Genomic DNA, 9,763 nt, shown 5'->3' on the forward strand with positions numbered 1-9,763 from the left:
AACCAAAGCTGTAGGAAAGCCAGAAAATTTATGAATAGACAGAAACCAAACAGAATACTCTTGAGCAACCCATGAGCCCAAAGGAATCACAAGAGGAAATGTCTGGATGAAAAGTGAAACCACAGCAAGCCAAACTGTGGACGGTGTCAAAAGCAGTCCTGAGATGGAAGTTCACGATGCCAATCACCTCCACAAAAATGGATTTTATAAAGTCAATAAAATAGCTTTATGACTCATGTAACCAAAAGATGAAAAAGAGCTAAACCCAGAGTTAGAAGGGATAAAAAGGAATAATAAAGATTGGAGCATACATATAGTAAATAGAAGAAATTGTTATAGAACAAATACCATTTATACTATTACCAGAAAAAATAGGTACAAATCTAACAAAATATGTCCAAAAGGTAAATGAGAAAAACTACAAACTTCTGATGAAAGAAATCAAAGAAATGGAGAAGTATTGCATGTTCATGAATAGGAAAAGTCAATATTATTGATACATCAGTTCTTGACTTAATCTATAGATACACTGATCCCAACAAAAGTTTTTGTGAATGTTGGTGGATTTATTGTAAAGTTTATACTCATAGGTCAAAATTCAGAATGGTAACTACAATACTGAAGAAATGCTGACATTAACCAAATTCAAGACTTTCTATAAGGTCATGAGAATCAAGACAGTGAACAATTGGTGAGAAACAAACAGATCAATGGAACAGAATGCAGAGCCTAGAAACAGACATTAGTCAACTAGTCTTTGAGGAAGGGGAAAGGTAATGCAGGAGTCTCCTAACAAATTTTACTGGAACCATAGGTATTATGGAATATTTGATTGTACTGTGAAACTCTGAGACTGTGTCAATAAAATTAATCTTGGATGAGGGGATAGTGCCAGCGACTAGTTGACAAGAATTAGTCAGAGAGAGCACAGAGAATCTGGTAAGATGGTCAAGAGACACACAGGAAAGAGGAGGGAGAGACTAGAGATTTAAGGCCCTTTTTGGTTTGGCATGGCATGGAGAGATGCTCTCTTGCTGGGTCTCTGGCTGAAAAGGAAGGTCAACTGGCTGCTTCTCAGCCTCTCTCTGAGTCAGCAGATTTTCACCCCAACATCTAACTCCCAAGTTTTTTTGAACTTAAATAGAACAACTTAGACAAAAAACAACACACTGGATATTCATATGCAACAATAAAAAACACTGTAGACACAGACCTTATAGTCCTCATAGGAAAAAAGTCAAAATTAATTGCATATTTTGACGTAAAATGAAAATTACAGAATGCTAGAAGGAGGCTAAGAATGTGACTCCATCGGCAGAGTGCATGCCCCTATGCAGGAAGCCCTGGCTACTATCTCCTGCATCTCATAAACCCAGCACGGTGCCACAGGCCTGAAATCCCAGGAGGTAGAGGCTGGAGAACTGGCAGTAAAGGTCATCTTAGCTACATACAAATTTGAGGCTAGATTAGGATCTATAAGAGCCTGGCCCAAAAGAAAATTTATTAAAAATCTCTGAGAACATAACTTAGGAGATAAATCTAGATGCCCTTGGGTTTGCAGATGACTTTTTAGATATACTAAAGAGAATCTATGAAAGAAAGAATTGATACTGGTCTTTGCTAAGGTTCAGATTTCCTGTGTGAAAGAAACCATCAAGAGAGTGAAGAACAAGCCACTGTGAGAAAACATTTGCAAGAGTCATATCTGATAAAGGACTATTCCTGAGCTTAGGCAGGAAAATCAACATGAATACAAATAGCTTGTTTTATAATAGGACAAAGAGTTGACTGGGTCTCAGAGAAGCTGCATGGCCAGAAAATGACTCTTCCGTGTCATTGGGAAAGGACAAGCTAAAACAACAATGAGATTCCAGAACTGTATGTGTGTGTGTGTATATAGAATAGAATAGAATAGAATAGAATAGAATAGAATAGAATAGAACAGAGTAGAGTAGAGTAGAGTAGAGTAGAGTAGAATAGAAGAGAAGAGAAGAGAATAGAATAGAATAGAACAGAACAGAGTAGAGTAGAGTAGAGTAGAGTAGAGTAGAATAGAAGAGAATAGAATAGAATAGAATAGAATAATATATATATACCTATTCCTTTGGGATGGAAGGCAAGGTACAACCCTAAAAATATTAGGTTCACATGCCATTTCCATATATATATATATATATATATATATATATATATATATATATATATATATATATAGCAATTAGTTTGCTTCCTGAAACTGTATTCATTTAAACACTGCCTAGCCCATTAGCTCTAGCCTCTTGTTGGCTAACTCTCACATCTTGATTTGATGCGAACCGCCTCAAACCAGCAATGATGACGCGACCACGGAGCTCTTCTTGCACGCAGTTTATTCAGGACCTTTGCTTCTCTCTCGCTTCTCTCCCGTTTCTGTCTGTCCCAGGGCAAACCTCTCCCAGCCCTTATATAGACTATGGTCACCTATCCTGGAGTGCCACGTGGACATCGCCCATAGGCTCAAGCATACGCAAGCGACACACAATCATAGCAGGTCACGGGCCATCACCATAAAAGGAGTTGTTTATCACAGAGAGTGCTCGCTTTCAGGCTCGCGGAGGGCAGCAGCTGGTGCCATCTTAAAGGCACGGCTCCACGCAGCTCTCTATAGTTCCCCCTTTTTTGTTTTCACATAAGCAACAGCTAAGAGTAGAGGTCTGATCTCTGTCAAAAAATTTGGAGCAATATACTGATGTCTAGCCAGGTGCTGTCCACCCAGAGAAACGTCAGATCTGCCCGGTGCCTTTTGCGCAGAGGTGGGAGATCAAGCACCAACCCACATGCAATCAGACTTGCTCTTCTTGAGACCAACATTACAAGCTCTCAAGTGCAGTGCACAAGCCTCGCAACCTGTGTCAACAATCTTTTAATGTAGCTAGCCATATTTGGGGAGACTGTCCTCCTTCAATGACCATAAAAGCCTGGATGATCATAGCTGTGTTGCAACGCTGTGAGGTCTGTATGCGACATATGTACCATAGACACACCAAGGAGGCAAGCACCATTAGACCTGTCAGGGCTCCTATTCCCGCCCACTCCTTAAAGTAACTAAAAGTCCATTTCAGCATATTGAGAAAAGCATTAGCAGTAGGTAATTCCAGCCATGTGGCATTCAGGGAAATGATCTGGTTGGTCAAGGTGTCCGTCAGGTTCTCGAACTCCTTGCTCCACTTTCCCTGGAGGTGTGCGCTCAGCTGCTGGCTCAGGTTACCGTTCTTTGTAAAATTCTCAGCCAATCTAGAAGTGATGCATAAAGAGGAGAGGGAATGAATACATCCTACACTGGTTAAGGTTACTAAATCATCTACCTGTTCTTGTAAGAGATTTACTCTTTGGTTTACTGTCAAAATGCCAGGTTTTAAATGACCATCAATGGATTTTAAAGTGGTCATTGTGGAGGCTGTTCTCGCCACGATTTCATTAACTGTCTCTGCAATCTGAGTTGTTGCAGTCATGGCAACAGCAGCTGTCGTGACAGCTGCAGCAGATACAGCAATTGCGAGACTAGGGCTGCTGTTATCCCAAAGTCTCATTTTGTTCTGAGCAAATGAGCGATTGGGAAGGTACCGGTATCAACTCTGACCGGGATGGGAACATATGTGGGAACTCTCATCACCACAGCTGTGTTATAAGTACCATTCCAGCACTGACTTGCGAGGCAAGTTGCCTTAGAGGAATTTCAACAGATCACATCCTCTGTGGCATTGGTAATATTAGTCAGCAAAAAGAAGAAAGGTGCCTTTAAGCACACTGGACTGGCAGAAACGGTAACATTGTTCATCATTTTATTTATAGTGACATTTGAAAGAACTCCCTTCATATCTAGGCTGGCAGAGATGTTAAGTAGCCGAACAGTCAAATTACGAAGGGCAGCAAAAGGCTCTAGGGATGAGAATGCCCCTCTTTCATTAGAAAGAATCCATTGAAACCAGGGCCAAGTATTTTTCTTATTAGTTTTCTGATTAGTCCAATTAGCAAGATTAAAGGAATATCTTCCTAAAGGAGGGGTAAATTCAAAACCTGGTACAATCTGCGTTGACCTATGATCTGGTCTTTGACATGATGTCCAATGAGGAGGGTACCCTAAATTAGGGGCACAATAAGGTAGTTAATACTTGTCGAGCGGTGGAATTCCCTAATCCTAAGCATGAACTTGAAGGCCGAAGCCCTTCCATCAACATTAATAAGGTAGTAAAACTTGTGGCATTACCACCGTTTTTACCGCTGCCCGTGCCTGAGGAAGCACCCGTATTTATTGTTTGTAGTGCTTCTGCGAGCATGGCTAGAGGAATATGATTATCAGTCAACGGGTCAAGCCAATTACCCACCGAGCTATTTCTCAACCATATACATGAGTTAGAGTTATTTTCAAGAGAAAAACATAAGGCTCCTTGAAGAGGAACATCAGCTGCATTATACATAGCCATGCTAGGGTCTAAATTTATGCAGGGTAAGCCTAATTCACAACTAGTGAAAAAAAAGACTGGTAAAACCTTTGACGTAGAATGAACAGGTATAGGAATTGGCCATGCTTTTGCTATGGCCCACAAGATCTGTTCATTGGCCTGGATCAGCAACAGGGACATCAGGACCGTCACCATCAGTAGGATCACCGTCTGAAGCTTCATCTTGCTTGTCGTTCCTCTGCACCTGTACTTTTTTCACCAAGCGTTCGGTACCCAAATAGGGTCCAAATGATCCTGTGAAAAGACACAAACAGAGCCTCGTGCCCATGCCAGCATGGGATCAGGGCCATACCAGACCCCTGTCAGAATGTCTTTCCATTTCACTAGACCTTTAGGTTGGCTATTTGGACAAGCATGTCTGTCCGCTGAAGATTGGTTGGAATTAAATTAATTTAATTTAATTTAATTAATTAATTTTAAAAATTCAAGGTAAATAAGGCCAAAGAAAGTCTATTCTTGGGGGTCTGTTGATGACCTATTCCCCGTTTTTGTTTTTGAAGCATTTCTTTTAAGGAGCAATGTGCATGCTCCGCAATGCCTTGGCCTTGTGGATTATAAGGCAGTCCATGTACAAGGTGAACACCCAAATGTTGGCAAAATGATGTAAACTGTTTACCAGTATAGGCAGGGCCATTATCTGTTTTTAACTGTTGGGGCTTGTCCCATGCTGCCCAAGTGGGCAATCACATTGTTTGCCTCTTCCCCTGTCATGGGAGTGGCATGCATGATACCAGAGTAAGAATCCACAGAAACATGAACAAACTTCAGTTTGCCAAATTCTGAAATATGAGTGACATCCATTTGCCACAGTTTAAGAGGGAGCAATCCACATGGGTTGACCCCCAAAGTTTGAAGGTGATGATGTATGACACATTGTGAACAGTCCACAACCACCTTGTGTGCGTCGGCATGGGAAATGGCAAATTTTTGTTGTAGGGTCTTTGCGTTAACATGAAATTATTTATGAAAGTCATGAGCCCTCTGCAGGGCAGAGGCAAGAAACATCCATTCTTGTCTGGTACACTGATCAACCTTGTTATTGCCAGCAGCTAGAGGGCCTGGCAAACCTGTATGTGCTCAAATATGTTGCACAAAAAAGGGATGTTTTCTCTGCCATAAAAGGCACTGTAGTTGGACAAATAATGCATGTACTGAACTTGATGTTTTTAAAGGTCCAGCACATTCAAGATGTTTTAAAGCATTAACTACATAAGCCGAATCAGAAATCAAATTAAATGCAAAAGAACAGGCCTTAAAGACTTCTACTACTATAGCTGATTCCACATGTTGGGGGGTTCCTGGGGAAAACTGGTGTGTAGCAGGCTCTGCAGAATCTACCATGTAGACTCCACAACTGTTTTTTGGATCCATCTGTAAATATAACACTGGCCTCTGGTATAGACTGCGAAGCAGTTATTTTAGGGAAAATTACAGGGTGTTCTTTAAAGAATGGCAGGAGAGGATGCTTAGGAAAATGACAATCAATGTATCCAGAATAAGAGCAACGTAAGATGGCCCAATCATCGATGGTGGCACATAACACTTTTATTTGAGCATTATCATATGGGACTAGCAACATCTTAGGCAGGCATCCAAAATGTTGTAAACAGGTTAGGACACCCTGCTGAGCAAGTATAGCCATAGCAGTGAGATAATGTTCTATAGCTTTAACAGGGGAAATTTTAGGATGGATCTACAGCAGTGGTCCCTCTTGCCATAATATACCTCTGGGTTGTAAATTTGTAGGTAGAATACACAGTGCGATATTCTCCACAGATTTTACTCTTTTTAAGAATGCCTTGGATAGTCTTTCTTCTACCAAAGCAAGTGCTTGTCTGGCCTCATCAGTCAAGTACCTGGGGGAGTCCAGGGCTGCCTCCCCCGACAGGATCTCATATAGAGGTCTTAATTCATCATTAGTCATACCTAAGCTGCCTCTTATCCAGTTTATATCTCCTAATAATTTTTGAAAATCATTTAAAGTACATAAATGGTACTTTCTAATTTCCACCTTTTGTGGAACAATTTGATCATGTGTCACTTTAGATCCCAAATAATTAATCATCTTATCTTGTTGTACCTTTTCTGGGGCTATATGTAGCCCTTTTGCCTGCAATAGGTCTACTAAGACACCGTAGGCATCTTGTAACATGGACTCTTCCTTGGCACATAAAAGAATATTGTCCATGTAATGGAGGCATTTCAAACTTGGGAAACAAGTCCTCAGGGGTCTTAATGCAGCAGCTACAAATAGCTGGCACATTGTGGGACTATTGGTCATTCCCTGAGGCAGGACAACCCTCTGATATCTTTTGTCAGGCTCTTCATGGTTCACTGATGGTAAAGTAAACGCAAAGTGTTCACTGTCTTTGCCACATAAGGGTATAGAGAAAAAGCAATCCTTAATATCCACTACAATTATTGGTCAATTAGTAGGAAGAGCGGATAATAAAGGGAGACCACGTTGAACTGGACCCATCATATTTATCCTTTCATTAATGGCTCTGATATCATGTAATAATCTCCATTTTCCAGATTTTTTCTTGATAACAAAAATGGGTGTGTTCCATGGGGAAAGGGAAGGTATTATATGTCCATTGTCTAGTTGTTCTTGAACTAACTGATGGGCTGCAAGCAGTTTTTCGGAAGAAAGTGGCCACTGAGGAACCCATACTGGCACATCTGATTTCCAGGAAATGGGGATACCTTCCTCAGTGACCCCTAGGAAAAACCCAGCCCTTGTCTGGACTTTCTAGGTTGTGGTGTGATAGGATCCTTGTGACCTCGTAGAAATTTCCCCAGTCCAAAATTTGGATGGCATCCCATATCTTTCATAAAGGAGTGCACCTTCTCTGAATATTCATTGCTCAATTTATAGCCCATTTCCCTCATTAAGTCCCTTCCCCATAGAGATACAGGGAGCTCAAAAACATAAGGTTGGATGATTCCTGAATGCCCTTCCGAATCTTGTCAGTTTAACAGGTTAGTACTGATGTTAGGGGCATTAGCATATCCTAATCCCTGCAAGGTGTGAGACGAATTCTGAATAGGCCATCCTTTTGGCCAATCTTTGCTGGCTCTAATGCTCTTATCTGCTCCTGTGTCCAATAGGCCTGTAAATTTTGTGCCATTAACTGTCAACTGTAAGGTAGGTCTTTGGTCCAAATCTAAGGATAGAAATGTCAAGTCAGTTCCTGAAGAACCAAATCCTTTTTCTCCTCTGTCCTTCTTCTAAGCGGGATGTTGTTCATGTAGACTGGGTAGTATCACTAGCTGAGCTATTCTATCACCTGGGGAAATTGTTGTAATGCCTTTCGGCGATTCCACCATGATCTTTACAATGCCTGTGTAATCAGGGTCAATTATGCCAGGATGAGCTCTTAGGCCTCTCAGAGTTGTGGATGATCTTCCAATTAACAGTCCTACTGTACCTGGCTGTAGAGGACCTGCAAAATCAGAATCCACTACCTGGACTCCCATTTGGGGTGTTAATACGAGTCTGGTGGTAGCACGGAGGTCCAACCCTGCTGAACCTGCAGTGGCTCTCCTCGGTTCTTGGGGTGCCTGAGTGTTGGCCATTGCTCGTGGCTCACTTTCTGCTCCTGCTCCTCCATTGCCCCATATATTTATGGGCCCTGAAGGTGGGGGCCCCATTGCCCATTTTTTGACATGGGACCGAGGGGCTGTCCATTAATGTCCTTCACCGATCGACATTCATTCACCCAATGTTTTCCCTTTTTACATCGAGGACATATTGTTGGTTGTAGCTGCTGGCCTGTTCCTGGCCCTTGGGTGCCCTGTCGAGGGTTAGATCTTCGGGGGCAGTTACGCTTTAGATGGCCTGTTTGGCCACAAGCAAAGCAGGCTCCTGAATTCTCTCTGCCTTTTCCTAATCTCAAGACAGCAGCTGCTAAGCCCGCATTCGTCAAAGGACCTCCAACCTCTCTGCATGCTTTCATCCAATACTCTAGCCCACTGTTCCTATGTGGGTTAATTGCAGCCCTACATTCCTTATTGCACTGCTCATACACTAATTGCTTAACAAAGGGCATAGCAGTATCAGGATCCCCAAATATTTTACCTGCTGCCTCCATCATTCTGGCTACAAAATCAGAGAAAGGCTCTACGGGTCCCTGTGTGATCTTAGTTAAATTGTCAATAATTTCCCCTTTATTGGGCAGAGATTTCCATGCGTGAGTGGCAAGAGCATTAATTTGATCATACACCTGGGGGGATATCCATTTTGTTGAGCAGCAAATCTGCCCTGCCCCAATAGCATATCTGCATCCCAAGTTGCTTGAGCATCCCCAGCAGCTAAATTCCTTGCTGCCTGAACATTGGCAAATTCAATGAAAAATGCTTTCCAATCTAGATATTGACCAGGGGGAAGACAAGCCCTTGCAAGGTTTGTCCAATCTGCTGGAGTCATCGCATATCTGTGTAAGGCTTACACTTGAGCCACTGTAAAGGCAGGGGAAATGCCGTAAGTCCGAACGGACTCTGCTAAGGCCTTAACAGTTTTGAAATCTAATGGCTCATGATATCTATTACCTTGCTGGTCTTGAAATACTGGAAAAGCTGTCAACATCCCTGTCCTTACTTCCCTCCACATTTCCGGGTTGAAAGTCATTCCTCCTTCAGCACCAACCACTTCCGGATACGGATGTGGAGCCGAAGGGGTTAAGCTTTGCCTTCCTTCCTTATTTTGTCCTGAATTTTGTTTCTCCCTGGCCTTTTTCCTGATCTTCATCTGAAACATAGACTGTCGAAGAGATTTTAGGGGAGTCATATCCTCTTCTTCTTCCTCCTCATCTTCCTCTGACTCCATCGAGATGTTGATATCTGAATCCTCTAACTCTGACAGACTAGGGTATAGTCTTGCCTGTCCTTTCTCGGGTGCCTTTCCCATTTCCGTCTTGTCTGACCCCGTATCTGACTTAGCTTTTTCTGATGCCGCTCGTTCAGATCTCTCTTCCTGCAATTTTTTTAAAGCTGCCTGACCGTGCTCCATAGCTTTACTACACCTTTGATCTTCCAGGCACCCTCGTACTATTCTCCAAATTGGCCTAACCCCCTTTTTTAGTGTACCCTGTTCTGCAGCAAAATCAAGATCACATCCCAGTTTTTCCCAAGACGCTACACTAAGATTGCCTGAGACTCCAAACCAGGGAGCCACTGTATCGCATTCATTTAAAAACCTGTCCAACGTGCCTTTTCTTATTTTCAGATTCTTAGATCTAAGTAGCTCATTAAGAGCCAGA

Source organism: Myodes glareolus, chromosome 4 (genome assembly GCF_982192425.1).
Source record: "Myodes glareolus chromosome 4, mMyoGla1.1, whole genome shotgun sequence".
NCBI classification, from domain to species: domain Eukaryota; kingdom Metazoa; phylum Chordata; class Mammalia; order Rodentia; family Cricetidae; genus Myodes; species Myodes glareolus.